Raw genomic sequence first — 22,424 nt, forward strand, 5'->3', positions numbered from 1 at the left:
CGCCCAGCTCACTGGCGGTCAGAGTTTAAGGTTATCTCTCTTGTTCCCTGAACATTGCTGTTATCCTGTTCTTTTTTCAAGGTACTCATATTTCATATTGTTTAAACACACATGCTCTACAATTTGTGCAGTTAACACAATTATCACAGGGTCCTGAGGCGACATACATCCTCCTCGGTTTACGAGATGACAGGATTAAGAGATTAAAGACAGACATAGGAAATCACGAGGGTATTGATTGGGGAAGTGATAAGTGTCCATGAAATCTTCACAATTTATGTTTAGAGATTGCAGTAAAGACAGGCATAAAAAATTATAAAAGTATTAATTTGGGGAACTAATAAATGTCCATGAAATCTTCACAATCCACGTTCTTCCACCATGGCTTCAGCCAGTCCCTCCGTTTGGGGTCCCTGACTTCCCGCAACAGACAACTTGAGTTGCATCAAACTAAAAAGCATCTGCACTGCAAAGGGTACAGTTAACAGAGTGAAGACACGGGTTTTGAGAAACCATTTTCAAATCATATATCTGATAAGGGGCTAATATCCAAAATGTATTAAGAAACCCAAGCTCAATAGCAAGAAAACAACTGTCTTTAAAAGGGGGAAAAGGACCTCAACTTACATTTTTCAGAGGAAGACATGAGTGGCCAATTGATACATGAAAAAAATGCTCAACATCTCTAATCATTAGTGAGTTGCAAATCAAAACTGCAAGATATTACCTTACACCTTTTAGAATGGCTATTATTAAAAGGATGAAAGACAGGTGCTGGCAAGGATGTGGATAAAAGGAAGCCCCAACATTCTGTTAGTGGGAATGTAAATTAGTATAACCATTTTAGGAAACTATATGGTGGTTCCTTAAGAAACTAAAAGTACAGTTACTATATGATCTAGCAATCTCTACTTAGGTATATATCCAAAGGAATTGAAGCAGTATGTTGAAGAGCTCTTGCACTCCCTTATTTTGAAATTATTTACAAAGCTAATATATGGAAAGGACTTAAGTTTTCATAACAGATGAATGGACATAGAAGATGTGTTGTATATACATATTGGAATATTTTTTATCCTTGGAAAATAAGGAAAATTGTCATTTGTGACAACACGGATGAATCTGTAGTATACTATGCTAAGTGTTATAAGACAGGCACAGAGAGGCAAATACTACATTATATTTGTATGTGGAATCTAAGAAAGGCTAACTCATACAAGTAGAAAGTTGGATGTTATGGTTTCCAGGATGTGGGTGTTGGAGAGATGGGCAAAGGCAAGATGTTGGTCAAAGAGTACCTATTTTCTGTTAGGAGGAATAAGTAAGTTTTAGACATCTATTTCACAGCATGGTGACCATTGTCACTGAATGTATATTTTAAAATTGTTATAAGTAGATATTAAAGTCACAACAAAAGTAGGTGAAGTTATGGATATGTTAATGTGCTTGATTTAGTTATTACACTATGTATACATACAAAAAATCACATTGTTCCCTAGAATTATATACAATTATTACTTGTCAATTATAAAAAAAAAAAAGCCCTACTGCAACCACTAAAAAGGATTTTCATATAATAGAGGGAAAAATCATTAAAGATAATACATTACTTAAGAAAATATTAACTTATAAAAAGTAGTATAGGAGGAATTCTGTAAAAGAAGATAGACGTAGAATTTTAAAATGTATAATGGAAAATTTAAATCCAGCTATACTGATGGATCAAGCTATCCAAACCAGTCTGATTGACCAAGTGGATATTTAAAAAACAATCAAACTATAAGGTGTCTGTTGTACGCAGCTTATAAAATACAAAAGTGTTGAAAGAAATAGGATGGAAATAGAAATATCCAGGTAGCAACCACAAAAAAACTGGAATGTCTTCACTAACATCATACAAAACAAACCAAATGAAGGTTAAAAATATTGAAATTATACAAAATATGTTGTATGACTAAAGTTTAATGAAATTAGAAATAACACAGAGATAGGAACTATACATATTTGTGCAAATTTAAAAAGTTATGCTGAGTGTGGTGGCTCACACCTGTAATCCCAGCACTTTGGGAGGCCAAGGAGGGTGGATCACTTGAAGTCAGGAGTTTGAGACCAGCCTGGCCAACATGGTGAAACCCTGTCTTTACTAAAAATACAGAAAATTAGCCAGGCGAGCTGGTGTGCACCTGTAGTCCCAGCTACTCGGGTGGCTGAGGCACTAGAATCACTTGAGCCTAGGAGGCAGAGGTGACAGTAAGCCAAAATCACACCACTGCACTGCAGCCTGGGTGACAAAGACTGTCAAAAAAAAAAAAAAAAAAAAGTTACATAACCAACAAGTCAAAGGAGAATTTATAAGGAAATCAGAAAATACTTTGAGGTGAATGAAAATACAGAAACAACATATCAAATTCTGTGAGATGTGTGAAAGCAATGCTTAACAGTGAAATTAATAGCTATGAACATTGTAATGAAATGAGAAGTACTTCAAATTACTAACCTAACTTTCCAACTTTAGAAAATACAGTAAAAAAAGAACAAATTACAATCAAAGCAGAAAGGACATAAAGTTTAGTGTGGAAATAGAGAATTAAAAATAATTGAGAAACAGCACTTCGTTGACTTATTTATGAAATACAGCTTTACTAAAATGAGAAATGTAAAAAGTGATGTTCCTAATGACCTTATTCCATACAAAGGATTAATATTTTAACAATATCTTTGTGGAAGTAGGCAAATTCCTAGAAAGACACTGACTACCACAACTCATTCAAGAACAAATGAAGACAATAAATTGGTAATTTAAAAACTCTCACCCCTGCCCCTGACACACATGTAAATCCCCAGTTCAAATGGATTCTTTTGTATATTATACCAAACACATGAAAATTACCAATTCGATGAAAATATTTTAAAAACTTGGAAGAGCATGTAATATTTTTTACTGGTTCTATGATGCTGTTGTTATCTAGATACCAAAGTGAAACATCATACACAGGGAAAACTGTGATAATATCGCTTATGAGTGCATCTGCGAAATTTCCTAGTAAATTTTGGCAAACCAAATACAGTAACATATAAATAGGAATGTACACCAGTACCCAGTACAGTCTATCCCTGGAATGCAATGTTATTTCATCAGCTGGAAATGATTAGTGCAACAGACTGAAGGAAGAAAACAACATGGTCATCTCAATAGATTGTGGACAGCTGGGAGTGGAGGCTCATGCCTGTAATCCTAATACTTCTACCAACAGTGTATATGCATTCCTTTTTCTCTGTAACCTCACCAGAATCTGTTTTTTGTTTGTTTGTTTTTGACTTTGTAATAGCCATGGGCTGGGCACAGTGACTCATGCCTGTAATCCTAGCACTTTGGGAGGCTGAGGTGGGCGGATCACTTGAGGTCAGGAGTTTGAGCCCAGCCTGGCCAACATGGTGAAACCCCATCTCTACTAAAAATATAAAAATTACCTGTGCATGGTGGCAGCTGCCTGTAATCCCAGCTACTCGGGAGGCTGAGGCAGTAGAATCACTTGAACCCAGGAGGTGGAGGTTGCCGTGAGCGGAGATTGTGCCACTGCACTCTAGCCTGGCTGACACAGCAAGACTATGTTTAAAAAAACAAGAGAGAAAAAAAAATAGAAGATGGAAAAAGTATTTGGTAAACTAAGAAGTAAACCACAACCTAGTAAAGGGCATATTTTAAGAATTCACAACTAGAACCTGGTACCGTGGCTGTAATCCCAGCACTTGGGGAAGCCAAAGCAGGATTACTTGAGGCCAGAAGTCTGAGATCAGCCTAGGCAATATAAGGATACTCTGTATCTTTAAAAAAAAAAAAAAAAAAAAAAAAAAAAAATCCAGATGTGATGACACATGCCTGTAGGCCTAGCTACTTGGGAAGCTGAGGTTCATGTTTACAATGAGCTATGATCATGCCACTGTACTCCTGACTGAACAACAGAGTGAGACCCTATCTCTAAAAAGCAAAGCAAAACAAAACAAAACCCCAAAACCCTCAAAACTAACGTTACACTTACTATTTAAAGAATGCTTTCTCTGTAAGATGAGGAGCAAGGACAGGATAAAACACTCTTGCCAGTTCTGTTCAACAGTGTACTGGAAGTATCTGTGACATTAATTGCATTGCATATGGAAGGAAATAAAAATTTTTAAATAGGAAGCAGCAAAACCTTTTGCAGATGACATGGTTTTGTACATACACAACCCCAGTGGAGCCAATAAATTTGGATTCCAATAACAAGATCATCTCAGCAAGTTTTTGTGATTTAAGATTACAATCCAAAAATCAGTTGTATTTCTATATATTATTAAAGAAGTCAAAAGTGAAATCATTGAAACATTTTTATTTACAATATTAAGGCAAAATACTGTGGGATAAAGTGAAATTCAGCATGAACTGTGAATAACACAAGTTGTCAGAGGAGTTGAGTAATATCTAAATATGTGGAAAGACATCTCATATTTGTGGATTAGAAGATTTAAGCATCGCCAGGTGCGGCGGCTCACACCTGTAATCCCAGCACTTTGCGAGGCTGAGGTGGGCGGATCACAATGTCGGGAGTTCGAGACCAGCCTGGCCAATATGGTGAAACCCCGTCTCTACTAAAAATACAAAAAAATTAGGCGGGCGTGGTGGCGCACGCCTGTAATCCCGATCCCTGTAGGCTGAGGCAGGAGAATCACTTGATCCCAGGAGGCGGAGGGTGCAGTGAGCCAAGATCGGGCCACTGCACTCCAGCCTGGGCAACAGAGCTAGGCTCCCTCTCAAAAAAAAAAAAAAAAAAAGCATCAAAAGGGTAGTTCATTAATGGAAATAAATTGAAAAAGGGAAGGACATCAAAGTTTAATGCTTCTACTTTGCATAATAACCATAAATAGTATGAAAATACAAACTATATTCATGGAAAATGTTTTCTTTTTATTTTTTTTGAGACAGAGTTTCGCTCTTGTTTCCCAGGCTGGAGTGCAATGGCACGATCTTGGCTCACCGCAACCTCTGCCTCCCGGGTTCAAGCGATTCTGCTGCCTCAACCTCCCAAGTAGATGGGATTACAGGCTTGCGCCACTACACCCGCCTAAGTTTTTTGTTATTTGTAATAGAGATGAGGTTTCTCCATGTTGGTCAGGCTGGTCTCGAATTCCCGACCTCAGGTAATCTGCTCGCCTCGGCCTCCCAAAGTACTGGGATTATAGGTGTAAGCCACCGTGCCTGGCCCTTTGTTTTCAAATCTCATATCCAACATTGGACTTATGGCTAGAATATTTACATAATTCTCAAAAGATAGTATTAAAAATCCAAAGCTTTAAATTAGAAAATGGGCAAAAGTCATGAAAGAACATTCTCCTGAAGACAGGGAAATGTCAATAAGGACATGATGGAAATTAATACTATGATGAGATATTACAGAAGATTTGTTTTTCTTTGAGGCGGAGTCTGCCTCTGTCGCCGAGTCTGGAGTGCAGTGGCACGATCTCAGCTCACTGCAACCTCCACCTCCAGGGTTTCAGCGATTCTCCTGCCTCAGCTTCCCAAGTAGCTGGGATTACAGGCGCCCGCAACCACGCCCGGCTAATTTTTTTTTTCTTTTTGTATTTTTAGTAGAGACAGGGTTTCTCCATGTTGGCCAAGCTGGTCTCGAACTCCTGACCGCAGGTGATCTACCTGCCTCAGCCTCCCAAAGTGCTGGAATTAGAGGTATGAGCCACCACACCCGGCCTACAGCAGATTTATTTCAGTAGCTGAAATAGTTAAAACATAATTATTCCAAAGGCTGAGAAGCATGCAGAAAAAATTGAATCTTTATTGCTGATGGGAATATAAAACTGTACCACATTGGAAAATAATTTGGCGATTTCTTTTAAAGCTAAACACACACATACAGTTAGGCTTAGCAATTGCTGTCATGGGCTATTTCATAGAAATGCAAATTTATGTGTAGACCAAACCTGCACTTGACTGTTCACAGAAATTTTATTTGTAATAGTCAGAACATGGAAACAACTCACATGTTATTCACCAGGTAAAAACAGTTAAATAAGTCTGTTATTTCCGTATTGTGTAATACAACTCAAAAATTAAAAGGAATAAACTACTGCTATACAAATAAGCCTTTGATGATTCTCAATTCTGAAGGAAAAACCCATTTCAAGTTGTAACATAATGCTTATCTTTATGTATCTTAATGTGATGAAGTTAAATAGTTTGGAGAACATTGTTTGTATTCATCTGTTAGGGATGGTAGAAGTTAGGGTCATATGTGATTATAAGACTAGTGGAAGGGATACGTTTTTAATGATGGATGAGTTCTGCATTCTGATTCATGCAGTGGTTACAAAAATGTATACATGTGATAAAATGTCATGTAAATGTGCACATTTCACCAATGACAATGTGCTGGTTGTGATATTGTACAATGTTAATGGAAAATATCACCACTGGGGAAAATTGAGTGAGTGGTATGTGTAAACGGTACTGTATTTGCAGCATTTTGTGAGTCTTTATTTTTTTTTATTTATTTTTTTTAGGAAGTTCAAAATTTTTATGTTTGTGTTTTTATTTTTATTTATTTATTTTTTATTTTTTTTTAAGTATTTATTGATCATTCTTGGGTGTTTCTTGGAGGGAGGGGGATGTGGCAGGGTCATAGGATAATAGTGGCGAGAAGGTCAGCAGATAAACACATATGAACAAAGGTCTCTGGTTTTCCTAGGCAGAGGTCCCTGCGGCCTTCTGCAGTGTTTGTGTCCCTGGGTACTTGAGATTAGGGAGTGGTGATGCCTCTTAACGAGCACGCTGCCTTCAAGCATCTGTTTAACAAAGCACATCTTCCACCGCCCTTAATCCATTTAACCCTGAGTTGACACAGCACATGTTTCAGAGAGCACGGGACTGGGGGCAAGGCCATAGATCAACAGCATCCCAAGGCAGAAGAATTTCTTCTAGTACAGAACAAAATGGAGTCTCCTATGCCTTCTTCTTTCTACACAGACACAGTAACAATCTGATCTCTCTTTCTTTTCCCCAAATTTCCCCCTTTTCTTCTCAACAAAACAGCCATCGTCATCGTGGCCTGTTCTCGATGGTCGCTGTCTCTTCGGAGCTGTTGGGTACACCTCCCAGATGGGGCGGCCGGGCAGAGGCGCTCCTCACATCCCAGACGATGGGTGCTTCCTCACATCCCAGACGATGGGCGGCCGGGCAGAGGCGCTCCCCACTTCCCAGACGGGGCGGCCAGGTAGAGGCACTCCTCACTTTCCAGACGCGGCAGCCGGGCAGAGGCGCTCCTCACTTCCTCCCAGACGGGGTGGTGGCCGGTCAGAGGCGCTCCTCACCTCCCAGATGGGGTGGCCAGGCAGAGGCGCTCCTCACTTCCCAGACGGGGTGGCTGGGCCTAGGCGCTCCTCACATCCCAGACGGGGCGGCCGGGCAGAGGCGCTCCTCACATCCCAGACGATGGGCGGCCAGGCGGAGACGCTCCTCACTTCCTAGACGGGGTGGCGGCCGGGCAGAGGCTGTAATCTTAGCACTTTGGGAGGCCAAGGCAGGCGGCTGGGAGGTGGAGGTTGTAACGAGCCGAGACCACGCCACTGCACTCCAGCCTGGGCAGCATTGAGCATTGAGTGAGCGAGCCTCCGTCTGCAATCCCAGCACCTCGGGAGGCCGAGGCGGGCAGATCACTCGAGGCCAGGAGCTGGAGACCAGCCCGGTCAACATGGCGAAACCCCGTTTCCACCAAAAATACAAAAACCAGTCTGGCGCGGCGGTGCGCGCCTGCAATCCCAGGCACTTGGCAGGCCGAGGCAGGAGAATCACAGGAGCCTGAGGCAGGGAGGTTGCAGCAAGCTGAGATCACGGCAGTACACTCCAGCCTCGGCCACAGAGGGAGACCGAAGAAAGAAATAGAGGGAGACTGAAGAAAGAAGGAGAGGGAGACCGAAGAAAGAAGGGGGGGAGAGGGAGAGGGAGAGCGTGAGTCTTTATGTTAACATAATATGTAAATATGTAAAGCACCTAGAAGAATGGTTTTAATACAGGAGAGTAACAGCTTATAAGCAAGAGAAAGAAAAATGATAAATAACGTGAACACTTACCAAAGGAAGGGTGGAACAGAGAAATAAAGGACAGGGAAAATTATCTGGGATGATTCCTAAATTCCAATATTTGGATGGAACTATACAGAATTTTAATATATCTGGAAAATAAACTGAAAATATTAACGGATCCACAGATACTGAAGACTTAACCTTTTTTCTCATTATTCATTAAAACGAGTGAAATGTTATAGGGAATTCTTCAAATTGATAGAAGCAGCTCATGCATAACAAAAACATGAATGTATAAAACTGACTGGTAAAAGGTAAGTAACTCAAATTCACAGTAATGATATACTGTAATGGTGGTGTACAAATAATGTATATCTTTATTGTTAAGGTTAATACACAAAACTTTTTTAATGAGATGGCTGTTGCTATGTTGCTCAGGCTGGTCTGAAACTTCTGGGCTCAAGCAATTTTCCCTCCTCAGCCTTCTGATTAGATGGTATTATGGGCACCTGCCATGATGTCCATCTACAAAACTATTAATAATTACAACAATTTGTTTAGCCATATGTGATATAAATGTATGTAAGGTGTGACATCAAGAACATAATGGGTCACCAAAATCTCAGAGTAAAAACACTCTGGTTTTACTCACCCCCATAGAACCTCAGTAATATATCCAGCACCAATATTATCACAAGTTATATCCCAGAACTGAAATCTGAGGCTGAGACATTTCCTGAGACTACAGAGAAGTGAAAAACTTGGAGCAGATGATAAAAGGCTTCTTCTGTATTTATGAGACTCCTATGTGCCTGCCATCATGTGTGGAAAATTTTATTGACATTCACCAGTTCAACATGGGATAAATGTGAGATTTTGGCACACAGACAGCTTCTTCACCATCTTGGCTTCTCTTATTGAAAAGCTATTAATAGCTTAACACATGGGAAATATTGTGTGTGCTTGTAGAAAGAAAATCCCATGATGGCAGTGAAAGACAATTGGGCCAGTTGAGATTCACAACTCCAGCCTGAAAAATAATTTTTTTTACGTCAGACAACATAGATGCCAAGTCAGAGTGGCTGTTCAGCAGCACTATAATATAGTAGGCAGGTTCATAGTTCTTTGCACAAATGCCTATCCCACCTTCCTGCAGAACCAGAGGGTTGACTTTGGGACCCCTATATGGGATGGGCAATGCTCCAAATGTTTGTGAGAGCTGAGTCAAATCTAAAACAGGCAGCACTCACAGATTAAGTAGTCTTGACAAGTAACTACAAATAATATCTAAGAAAATATACTCTAGGAAGACTAAAAGAAGCTAGACAGCTGAGACTGGAATAAATATGTAATTGTTCAATGTGAAGCTATAGGCATACGTCTACAAGAAACAGCAGCAAGCCAGTAACCATGACTACCCTGAACAAAGAAAGCATGGAGCCAGTTGCCAACCCTAATGAGATGGTAATGTTTGAACTCTAGAATCGAGAATTCATAAATGCAATTTTAAGGAAATGTAGCAGAACCCAAGATAATGCAGAAAAGAAATCCAAGAATGTATTAGAAACTTGAAGAGATTGAAATAATACACCAAACAAATATTGCAAATGAGAAATAATTGTTTCAACTGAAATAATTATTAGAGGATGTCATTAGCAGAATGGATCAAGCATAAGAAAAATAGTGATCTTAAAGATGATAGGGTATTGGAGAATCTGTAGAGATTAGAGAAATAGAAAAGGCCTAGAGACTACCTACAGGATATAGAGAATAACATCCAAACAGCAAATTAAATAATCATTACAAATAGTAGTTTTGGAATAGCAAGGGCAGTAAAGCTTATTCAATGAAATAACAGAATACATTCCAAATGTAGAGGAAAGTACAACTATTCAGGTACAACAATGTTAAAGACCAAATAGATTCAGTTTAAATAAGAATACCCCAAAGTGTATATATGTATACAATCTCAAAAACATACTACAAAGAGAAAGGACACTGAAAACAGCAAGAGAAAAGCAAATAACATATACTTCCAATTTGTTTCTTAACAGACTTCTGATCAGAAATTGTACATATCAGGAGGGAGTCAAGTGACATAAAGTGCTAAAGGAAAAAAGTTAACCAACAACACTGTACCCACAAAAGATTTCCTTGAAAGATTGAGAGATAACATCGTTTACAGAAAGAAAAGAAAACATGGTGAGAATTCATCACTAGACTCGTCATTCAAGAAATGCTAAGTTCTTTATCCTGAAGAAAATTATGCTAACGTCCAAAGAGAAAAAGTTTGACGTTACAAAACTCAGTGGCCAATGCAAATACATAGGCAAATTCAGAATAAATTAATAGGCTTGTTTCGTGTAAGCCTCTTATATCCGTAATACGAGGAGTAAGATGCAAGTCTATGAAAAGTAACTATAGCAGCATCATAAAATATAGCCAATATAAAAATAGACATGAGAAAGTCAAAATGTGGGGGAATTGAATTAAAGCATAAAATTGATTGGCTGTTTATATTCCTTATGATGAAAATTATTATCGGTTTAAAAATACCTTTATCTATGAGATACTACCAAAGACACTTAACCACAATGGGAGAAGGAAGAAAGAAAGAATTTGGAAAACGACAAAAAAGTACCAATCAAAATGTCAATAGTGATTTCTTACCTATCAATAATAATATTGATAGGTATTATCTAGGATCCCCCTAAAAAGAACAGAGAGTGGCTCAATGGATATTTTAAAAAATCGGCTGGGCGCGGTGTCTTACGCCTGTAATCCCAGCACTTTGGGAGGCCGAGGCAGGCGGATAACCTGAGGTCAGGAGACTAGCCTGACCAATATGATGAAACCACGTCTCTACTAAAAATACAAAAAAATTAGCTGGGCTTGGTGGCATGTGCATGTAATCTCAGCTACTCGGGAGGCTGAGATAGGAGAACCGCTTGAACCCCGGAGGCAGAGGTTGCAGTGAGCCAAGATCACGCCGTTGCACTTCAGCCTGGGCAACGAGCGAAATTCTGTCTCAAAATAATAATAATCAGTCCCAACTATATGCTGCATGTAAAAAATTAACTTACATAACATATACACATTGACTAAAAGTGAAGGGATGCAAAAAGGTTTCAAATGGAAACCAATAAATAGCAGCTGTATTTGTATCAGATAACAGAAAATTTTCACTAATATTTATTAAGTGAAAAGGTGTGAATAGAGACAAAAAAGTATTATGTAGTAAATACTTATGAAGGGTCAATTCAGGAAGAGGGTATAAAAATCATAAATATGTATGCATGCTGCAGCAGAACACCAAAATATATAAAGCAAACTGTAAGCGACCTAAAGCGAGAGAAACTGCAATACAGTAATAGTAGGGGACTTTAGTAACCCTTCCTCAACTCTTGTCAACTGAGTACACAGAGGCTTATTCCAAGGGGAAAGAAATAGAAGACAGTGGGATAATTTGCCTAGTAACCCAGGCAGTTCTACCCTTGTATTCCCCAAGTCCACCAGTGCTGTATGTGGCAGGCTTTAAGCCTGACTGTGTTCCTGGTCCTAGGGCGCCCTCTAGTGATGAAATGGTTGCAGTGTCCACATTCTTAGATAAAACAACACAATCAAATTTAATTTTTGGGACGCCCTGTGAAGAAGGGCAGCTACGAAGTAGCAGACTACAAAGATTGGAATAAATACCTAACTCTTAAATGCCTGGACACTGGAGAACTTCCACAAGCATAAGACCATCCAGGAGACATGACATCTCCAAAAGGACTATGGGATCTAGTTTTGGAGCGATGTAGTTACGCTGCCTTTCATACAGGAAACTCAAAATAGCTTGCAACTATGATCTCAAATATACAAAGGAAATAGCCACTGACCGACCCTAATGAGATGGTGATGTGTGTGATGTCAGGGTAAGAATTCAGGAGAAACGTTTTGGGAAAATAGCAAACACCATGACAATGCAGGAAAGCAATTAAGTAATTTATTAAAGAAATGTAACAAATACTGAAACAATAGATAACCAAACTGAAATACTGGAACTGAGAAATAATGACTGAATGGACAAATGCACCAGAAGGTCTCAACAGCAGCACTGATCCAGCAGAACAAGAATCAGTATTATTAAAGACAGGCTATATGAAAATGCACAGTGAGTGCAGAAAGAAGCAAAAAGAACAAAAAAGTATAAAGCATGCCTACAAGGTGAAGAAAATAATCTTGAAAGCACAAACCTCAGTTACCATTCTTAAAGAGGGAGAGTTTGGAGTTGAAAGTTTAGAGAAGTAGGCCAGGCATGGTGGCTCACGCCTGTAATCCCAGCACTTTGGGTGGCCGAGGTGGGTGGATCACCTGAGGTTGGGAGTTCCAGACGAGCCTGCCCAACATGGTGAAACCCCATCTCTACTAAAAATACAAAAGTTAGCTGGGCGTGGTGGCTCACGCCTGTAGTCCCAGCTACTTGGGAGGCTGAGGCACGAAAATTGCTTGAACCAGGGAGGCAGAGGTTGCAGTGAGCTATGTATGTGTATATCCAGATGTGATTACCCAGGTAGAAGACAGTAAAAAACAAAAACAAGCAGATTCAACCAAAATAAGGCTTTGTCAAGGAATGTAACAATCAAATGTTCAGAGGTAGAGAAAAATTTAAATGGTCCTAAAAGCTGCAAGAAAACAGAAGCAAATAATGTATAAATGAGCTCTGATACATCCGGTAGTGAAGAGTTTACAGGCTAGGAGGGAGTATGATGACATATTTAGTGCTGAAGGAAATAACCTGCCAAATCAGAATATCAAATTCAGCAAAATATTCTTCAAACCTGAAAAATAAATACTTCACCAGACACACAACAGCTGAGGAATTTTTGTCAACATCAGACCTGTCTTACATGAAATGCTGGAAAGAGTAATTCAGTCTGAAAGGACATTAATGAGCAAAAAGAAAACATCTGAATGCTTAAAACTCATAGAAAAAGGAGGTACACGAATATAGAATAATACTGTGATTGTGGTGTGTAAACACATATTTTTAGTAGGAAGACCAAAAGGTAATTCTATTAAAATTCTAACTACAAAAATATTAGAGATAGATAAACATAACAAAGATGAGATCATAGCATGTAGGGTGGAGATTAAGTGTGGAGTTCTTTGGTTTTCTCTTTGCTTGTCATTTCTTGTGACTACAGATACCTTGTCATTAACTTAAAATTATTGGTTGTATGATGTTTTTTGCAACCCGCATGACAACAACCATGCAAAAACCTCAGAAAATAAAAGCAAGGAATTAAAATATACTATCAGAAAAAAATTACTTAATGGAATACAGGGAGGAAAGAAGAATGGAAGAGAGGACCAACTAAGCAAAATTTGAAAGAATGGAGAAGGAGCAAACACTTTCAGTTTCATTCTACAAGGCCAGTGTTTCCCCGATAACTAAAGGAAAAGGTCTAAAAACCCCCAAACAACAATAAACCCCAGAAGGCAAATATGTCTGATTCACAGAGATGGAACAATCCAGAAGAAAATGCTAGTAAACTGTATTCAAGAACACACTAAAAATATAATTCATACTTATCAAGGTGGATTAATCTTAGGAATGCATGGATTGTTCAAGCTATGCAAATCAATTAGTTTTATGTCGTATAACAAAGTCAACCATAATGTTGTAATGGATGTCCAAAAAGTATTTTATAAATTTAATATTTTATTAAAAATTATCTCAAAATTGGGTATAGAGTTAAGATATCTCAACAGACTGGCAGTTGAACTTACACTGTCCTTGTGAGCAAGGAAAACTGACAAGCATACTGCTAGATTTGGAAGACGTTAAAAATGCCCATGTTCAGCACTTTAGTTCACCATGTTACTGGGAGTTCTAGTTAGAGCAAGTATAAAAGAGAAACAAATAAGGGCATTCATATTAGACAGAGAGAATTATAAATATCCCAATAGATACAAATAAAATATATAGGAAGAAACTTAACCAATCAAGTAAAATGTATCTACAAGGAAAACTATGAGTCATTGATAGAAATTGAAGAGGACACTAGTAAATGAAAAGATACTGCATGTTCATTTAGTCGGAGAAGTTATATTGTTAAAAACCCATACTACATATAGCAATCTATAGTTTCAAAATGCCAGTGTTATTTTTTCACAGAAATAGGAAAAGACAGAATAGACACAGTAATCCTGAGCCAAAAGAACAAAGCTGGAGTCATCACATTACCTGACTTAAAATTATATGACAATGTAACACTAACCAAAAGTGAATGTGACTTGCATACATATACATAAACCAATGTAACATCTACAAACCAGAAATCCATGTATTGAAACTAAACTTGGCCTATCAGAGAGCTCCAATAGACCAGGCTCCACAGGTTGAGTGCTGCCAGCACAAATGTATTTATAGGTGTTTGTAATCCCGCTCCTGCTGGGCCATCACTCGTGCAATCGTGTGCATGAACAACGGTAACCTCGCCCCTTGTTTGTTGTTACTAGTGCGAATGGGCACCAGCAACTCCACACCTACCATTCTGCCCCAAGTGCAAATGTGCACATGGGTGGCAGCAACTAGCCTCCTCCAGGGCCTCATATTTGCAGCCAGTGGCATGAGTTCTAGCATGGACGATGTTAAACGCTCCTCTTCCAGTGTCCCTCCCCATCTGACACATGTACACACTTCCATGCTGTTGAGGCCATTGGCACGAGCAAGTGAGCCTGGATCCCACTGCCACCAACCCAATGAAATACTATGGCTGCCACCCCCTATTTGAATACTGTGGGCAGTGTAACAGGAAAACATCAGCCCCTCCAGTTCGGCATGTTTCTAACCTTGAGGGACCAGAGAACACAGCCTCCTTTCTTGACCCTGCTTCCCCAGAGTTAGAGCATGCAGCCCAGGAATCCTGAGGTGAGCCTTGGCCCCCTAAAATCTTCCAGAAATAAAGCCAGTCAACTGAACCCACTTTACACCTCAATCAAAACCCAAGGGCATTGAAGAAGATTAAAGAAAAACGCCATACAAAGCACAGCATCTTCAAAGATTGAAAGAATATTAGTCCACATACATGATAAAGAAGTACTGCAAGAACTCTGGCAGTTGGAAAAGCCATAGTGTCTTCTAACTTCCAAAGGGCCACGCTAGCTTTCTGGGAGACGTTCTTAACCAGGCTGAGATGGGTTAAATGACATAGGGTAAAGCATATGGGTATGAGTGAAGATCATTGAGATTCAGGAGAAAGTTGAAACCTAATCTAAGGAATTTAAGGAACACAATAAAACAATACAGATGTTGAAAACTGAAATGGCCATTTTAAAATCTGATAGAGCTGAAAAGCACACTACATAATTATATAATGTAATTGGGAGTAGTAACAGAATAGATGAAGCTAAGGAGAATCTCAGAGCTCTAAGACTATTTACTTGAATTAGCTGTCAGACAAATATTTTAAAAAATTTAAAAACTAAACAAAATCTCTATGAAATATGGCATTCAAACCTATGAGTCACTGACATTCCTGAAAGAGGCAAAGAAAGCAAGCAACTTTTTAGTTTATTGTCCATCAGTTTTTCCGCAACCTTGCTAGAGAGGCCAAAATTCAAATTCAGAAAATTCTGAGAATACTGCAAAATACTGTCCCCCAGACAGTTATCAGATTGAAATGAAAGAAAATGTCCAAAACAACTGTAGAGAAGGGCCAGGTAAATTACAAAGGGAAGCCCATCAGGCTAACAGCATACCTTTCAGCAGAATCCCTAGAAGCTGGAAGATATGAATACCTATATTCGGCGTTTTTAATATGAAGTGATTCCAGCCAGTAATTTCATATTCAGCCAAATTAAGCTTTATAGGTGAAGGAGAAATAAGATCCTTTACAGGCAAAGGAGTGCCAAGGCATTTCGTTACCACCAGACCTGCCTTACCAGAGGTCCTTAACTGAGTACTCAATATGGAAAGGAATGACCATTATTGGCCACCAAAAAAACACATTTAAGTACACAGACCACTGACACTATAAACCAAATGCACAATTAACCAGCAACCAGCTCATAGTAATACAGAATCAAATATACACATATCAGTGTTAAGTTTGAAATTAAATAGACTACTGTCCTAATAAATGATAAAAAGAGGCAAGTTGGATAAAAAAGACCAAACTGTATGCTGTCTTCCTGAAACCCATTTCAGAAGTAATGGCACCCATTGACTCAAGGTAAAGGGATGGAGAAAATTCTACCAAGCAAACAGAAAAAAGGAGGAGGGACAGATTGCTATTCTAACTTCACAGAAAATAGACTTTAAAACAGCAATTATCAATAAGGACAGAGAAAGATATCGTAAAGGGTTCAACTCAACAAGAGCTAACTATATATGCACTGAGCACAGGATCATGCACATTCATAAAAGAAGTTCCTACAGACCTATGAAGAGACTTAGATAAGCAGACAATAAGAGTGGGAAACTTCACCACCCCATTGACACTATTAGATCACTGAGGCTGAACGCTAACAGATATTTTAGTCCTGTACTTGACACTTGACCAAATGGACCTATCAGACATCCATATTAATGTCCACCCAAAACCACCAAGTACACATTCTTATCTGCACACGGCACATACTCTGTAGTTGACTACACAGTGGGTCATAAAGCAATCCTCACCAAATTCAAATAACAGCAAAATCATACTAAGCAGATCTTTGGGCCAGAGCACAATAAGAATAGAAATCAACACAAAGAAGATTACTCAACACTATACAATTACATGGAAATTAAGCAACTTGATCCTTAATTATGTTGGTATAAATAATGAAGTTAAAGCAGAAATGGACAAGTTCAATATCTCAATTTAACAAGCTAATATAACAAACAGAGGAATTAGAAAACGAGTAAACTAATTCCAAAGCTAGCAGCAGACAAGAAATAACTAACCAGTTTTGAAATTGAATCAGTAATAAAAACCCTACCAACCGTACCTGGACCTGATGGATTTATGGCTGAATACAACCAGATATGTAAGAAAGAGCTGGTGAAATTCCTACTTAAGGTATTCCAAAATATCAAGGAGGAAGGACTCCTGCCTTAATCATTTTATGAAGCCAGCATGATCCTGATACCAAAACTTGGCAGAGACACAACACAAACTTGAGACGAATATCCTTGATGAACTTAAAAGGAAAAATTCTCAAGAAAATACCAGCAAACCTAATCCAGTTGCATATCAGAAAGCAAATTCCCCATGATTAAGGAGGCTATATTTGTGTGATGCAAGGTTGGTACAACATACAGAACTTAGGAAAAAAATGTGATTTATCACATAAGCAGAGCTAAAACCATGATCATCTCTATAGATGCAGAAACTATTTATTTAACATTACTTCATGTTATGAACCCTCATCAAATTAGGCATTGAAGAAACATATCTCAAAATAATGACCCATCTGTTACAAACTCACAGCCAACTTCATAATCAATTGGCAAAAGTTGGAAGCATTCCTTTTATGACCAGAGCAAGTCAAGGATGCTCAGTGTCACCACACCTATTCAACATACTAGTGGAAGTTCTACCTAGAGCAATCAGTTAATAGAAAAGGCATCCAAATAGGAAAAGAAGTAAAACTATCTCTGCAGACAACATGATTTTATACATAGAAAACCTCAAAGCCCCAAAGCTCCTAGATTAGATACAAAACTTCAACAAAGTTTCAGTATAAAAAGTCAGTCTGTAACTTAGCATTTCTCTACAACACCAACATCAAAGCTCAGAATTGAATCAGGAATGCAAACCCATTCACAATAGCCACAAAAAGCATAAACCACCCAGGAATACATTTAACCAGGAAGGTGAAAGATCACTATAAGGAGAATTACAAAACACTACTGAAGGACATCATATGACACAAATAGGAAGAAATGACATTGTTAAAATGGCCATAATCCCCAAAGCAATTTATACATTAATTGCTATTCAAACTACCAATGACATTCTTTTCAGAATTAATAAAACCTTTAAAAATTCATACGGAGTGAAAAAGTCCTAATAGCCAAGGCAATTCTAGACAAAAAACAAACTTGGAAGCATAACATTACCTGAATTTGAAAGTATTCTACAAGATTACAGTAACCATAACAGCATGGTACTGGTATAAAAATAGACATTGAGGCCAATGGAGCAGAATATAGAACACAAAGCTGTACACCAACAGCCATCTGCTTCTCAACAAAGTTGACAAAACAAACAGTGAAGACAGGACTTCATGTTCAATAAATGGTGCTGGCATAACTAGTTATATATTCAAGGTTGACACTGGACCCCTTCCTTACATTACATATAATGACTCAATATAGATTAAGGGCTTAAATGTAAAATATAATGCCATAAAAATGCTAAAATATAACTTAGGAAATACCATGCTGAACATAGGTTCTGAATGATGAAGACTCTAAATGCAATTACAGCAAAAACAAAAATTGACAAATAGAACCTAGTTAAACTATAGAAATTCTGCACAGCAAGAGAATCTATTCATGGTGAACACAATGTACAGAATGGGAGAAATATCTGCAAATTATGCATCTGACAAAGTTCTAATATCAAGAATTTATAAGCTACTTAAATTCATGGGGAGAAAACCACATTGAAAATATTAAAAAGTCCATAGACATTTTTTCAAAGGAAGACATGCATACAGCTAGGAGTCATATGACAAAATGCTCAACATCACTAATCCATAGAGAAATGCTAATTAAAACCACAATGCAATTCTGTCTTACACCAACCAGAATGGCTATTACTAAAAAGCCAAAAATAGTATGTTGTCAAATCTACAGATAAAAGGGAATGCTTATGGATTGCTCGTTGAATTGTAAATTATTTCATCCGTTGTGGATAGCAGCTTGGTGATTTTGCCAATAACAAGAACAAGAACATCAAACAGAAATACCATTTGATGCAGGAATCCCATTATTGGTTTTATACCAAAAGGAGTATAGATTTTAGGACCATAAAGACACATGAATGTGCATGTCAATTGGAGCACTCTTCATAATAGTGAAGATATGAAGTGAAGCTTAACACCCACTGATGGCTGACCATATGAAGAAAACATACATATACACCACGGTACACTACAACGTCACAAAAAAGAATGAAATTATGTCCTTTGCACCAACATGGTTGTTGAACTATTTTGAAAATATGTGGCAGCAATGTCAAATCATCAGAAGGAAAGGAATGATATGATTTTGTAAATGGGCAAATAGAGTAGCCATTTCTCCAAAGAATATACAAACATGACCAAGAAGTAACTGAAAAAAAAAAAAAAACCCAAGTCAAAACCACAATGTGAGATTCTCTCACTGCAGTTAAAATAGCTATTATCAAAAGGACAAATAATGCTGTCAAGCAAGAAGGCAAAAGGGATCTCTGATAACACTGTTGGGGGAGTCTTGCTCTGTATTCCAGGCTGGAGTGCAGTGGCATGATCTCGGTTCACTACAGCTTTTGCCTTCCAGATCCAAGCAATTTTCCTGCCCCAGCCTCCCAAGTAGCTGGGATTACAGGCATATGCCACCACACCTAGCTAATTTTTGTATTTTTAGTAGAGGCAGAGTTTCACCATGTTGGCCAGGCTGGTCTCCAACTCCTGACCTCAGGTGATCCACCCGCCTCAGCCTCCCAAAGTGCCGGGATTACAGGTGTGAGCCACCATGCCCAGCCAGTATTCACGGTTTTCTAAAACAATTAGTTGATAAAACTACCATACTATTCAGCATTTCTTCCATGGGCTACATCCAAAAGAAGGGATGTAAATATATTGAAGAGATAGCTGCACTGATATGTTTATGGCAGTATTTACAATCACTAGTATATAGAATCACCCTGTGTGTCCATCAGTTGATGAATGGATAAAGAAAGTGTGGTATGTATACACAATAGAATGAATATTTAGTCATACTTAAGAATGACATCCTGTCACTTGCAACTACATGTATGGAACAGTAGGACATAATAAGTAAAATAAGCCAGGCATGGAAAGAGTGTGTATTCTCACTCATTTGTGGTAGGTACAAAGAACCTATGGATTTAGAGGGTGGAATGATGGTTATCAGTAATGGGTTGATGTGTTAGGAAAAGGAAATAAGGAGGGTATGGTTAAGGAGTACAAAATGCCTTTTGAAAGTAGGAATAAGATCTGTTTTGTGGGAGAACAATAGGACAGCTATAGTAAATAATTATTGTATATTTGAAAATAATTACAGGAGTAGAAGTTGATTGTTCCTAACACAGAGAAATGATAAATGCTCGAGGTAATGTGTATCTCCATTACCTTGTTTTGATTGTTGCACATGACACACTTGTATTGCAATATCATGTGTCCTATATATATATATACACATATATACAACTATCATGTACCAATAATATTTAAGCATATGTGATTTTTATAAACAAGTGAACTAGTTAGGGTAGATAAATCCAAAATAAAAACAAGCATAAATCCATATATAACAAGTCTACAGCTAATATAATGAACAATTGAAATTCCTTCCTCTAATATCTGGAACAGGATAGGATGCCCACTTTCACCACTTTTATTCCATATAACATTCTATCCAGAGCTATTAGGCAACTGAAAGAAATAATGGGCATCCAAATGAAGAGAAGTTAAATAATATTGCTGCAGGATTCTAAGGAGGAGTACAGAAATCTGTAGCATTTACATTTGCCAACAGTGAAAAATCTGAAAAAGAACTCAAGAAAGCAATCTCATTTGGAATCTCTACAAAAAAATCAAACAGTCAAACTTTTCAAGTCATGAAACATCCCTACAAGGTATTGGAGGAACCAGCCCCCAGTATTTCAATGTAGGTTCTTTTCTATTTTTCCTAAGTGTCGGCCAGTCTGAGAAAGGGAAAGAGTACAAAAGAGAGAAATTTTAAAGCTGGGTGTCCGGGGAAGACATCACATGTCGGCAGGTTCTGCGATGCCCCCTGAGCCACAAAACCAGCAAGTTTTTATTAGCGATTTTCAAAGGGGAGAGAGTGTACAAATAGGGTGTGGATCACAGAGATCACATGCTTCAAAGGCAATAAAATATCACAAGGCAAATGGGCAGGGCAAGGTCACAAGGCCAGGGCGAAACTAGAATTGCTGATGAAGTTTCATGTCCCACTGTGCATGCATTGTCATTGATAAACATCTTAACAGGAAACAGAGTTCAAGAGCAGAGAACCCATCTGACTAGAATTCGCCAGGCTGGAATTTCCTAATCCTAGCAAGCCTGGGGGTGCTGCAGGAGACCAGGGCATGTTTCATCCCCATCTACAACTGCATAAGGCAGACACTCCCAGAGCGGCCATTTTAGAGGCCTCCCCCTGGGAATGCATTCTTTTCCCAGGGCTGTTAATTAATATTCCTTACTGGGGAAAGAATTCAGTGATATTTCTCTTACCCATTTTCGGCAATGAGAGAAATATGACTCTGTCCCGCCCGGCTCCCAGGCAGTCAAACCTAATGGTTATCTCCCTTGTTCCCCGAACATCGCTGTTATCCTGTTCTTTTTTTCAAGGTGCCCAGATTTCATATTGTTCAAACACACATGCTTTACAAACAACGTGTGCAGTTAACGCAATCATCACAGGGTCCTGAGGCGACATACATCCTCAGCTTATGAAGACGACGGGATTAAGAGATTAAAGACAGGCATAGGAAATTATAAGAGTATTGATTGGGGAAGTGATAAATGTCCATGAAATCTTCACAATTTATATTTAGAGATTGCAGTAAAGACAGGTGTAAGAAATTATAAAAGTATTAATTTGGGGAACTAACAAATGCCCATGAAATCTTTACAATTTATGTTCTTCTCCCATGGCTTCAGCAGGTCCCTCCATTTGGGGTCCCTGACTTCCCGCAACAAAAAGGAAAACATTGATAATGGAAACTGAATAGGACACAATGAAATGGGAAATTATTCATAACTAAAATATCATTACTCCCTAAAGCAGTATGCAGATTCATTCTTTTTGTATCAAAAATCAACGATATTCCTCATAGAAATAGAAAAAGAATTCATAAAATTCATGAGACCACAGGAGATACTGAGTATCAAAAGTAATCCTGAGGAAAAAGCAAAGATGAAGACTTCATACTACTTCAAAAGATACTACAATGTCATTGTAACACAATGTGATGATATTGGCATGATATACACGTAGATCAGTGGGAAGAAATCAAGAACCCAGTGATAAATCCAGACATTTACAAAAAATTCATGTTTAAAAATCACCATAAATATACATTGTGGAAAGGACAGTGCTTTCAATGAAAGTTGCTGGGAAAACT

General features: G+C 38.3%; 1 pseudogene; it reads left to right on the top strand.

Annotated features, from left to right (window-relative positions):
* The window catches only part of LOC129024245 (alanyl-tRNA editing protein Aarsd1-like), a 129,451-nt pseudogene that overhangs the window by 61,314 nt on the left and 45,713 nt on the right, over positions 1-22,424 (top strand).

The sequence above is a fragment of the Pongo pygmaeus genome, chromosome X (assembly GCF_028885625.2).
Source record: "Pongo pygmaeus isolate AG05252 chromosome X, NHGRI_mPonPyg2-v2.0_pri, whole genome shotgun sequence".
Classification (NCBI taxonomy): domain Eukaryota; kingdom Metazoa; phylum Chordata; class Mammalia; order Primates; family Hominidae; genus Pongo; species Pongo pygmaeus.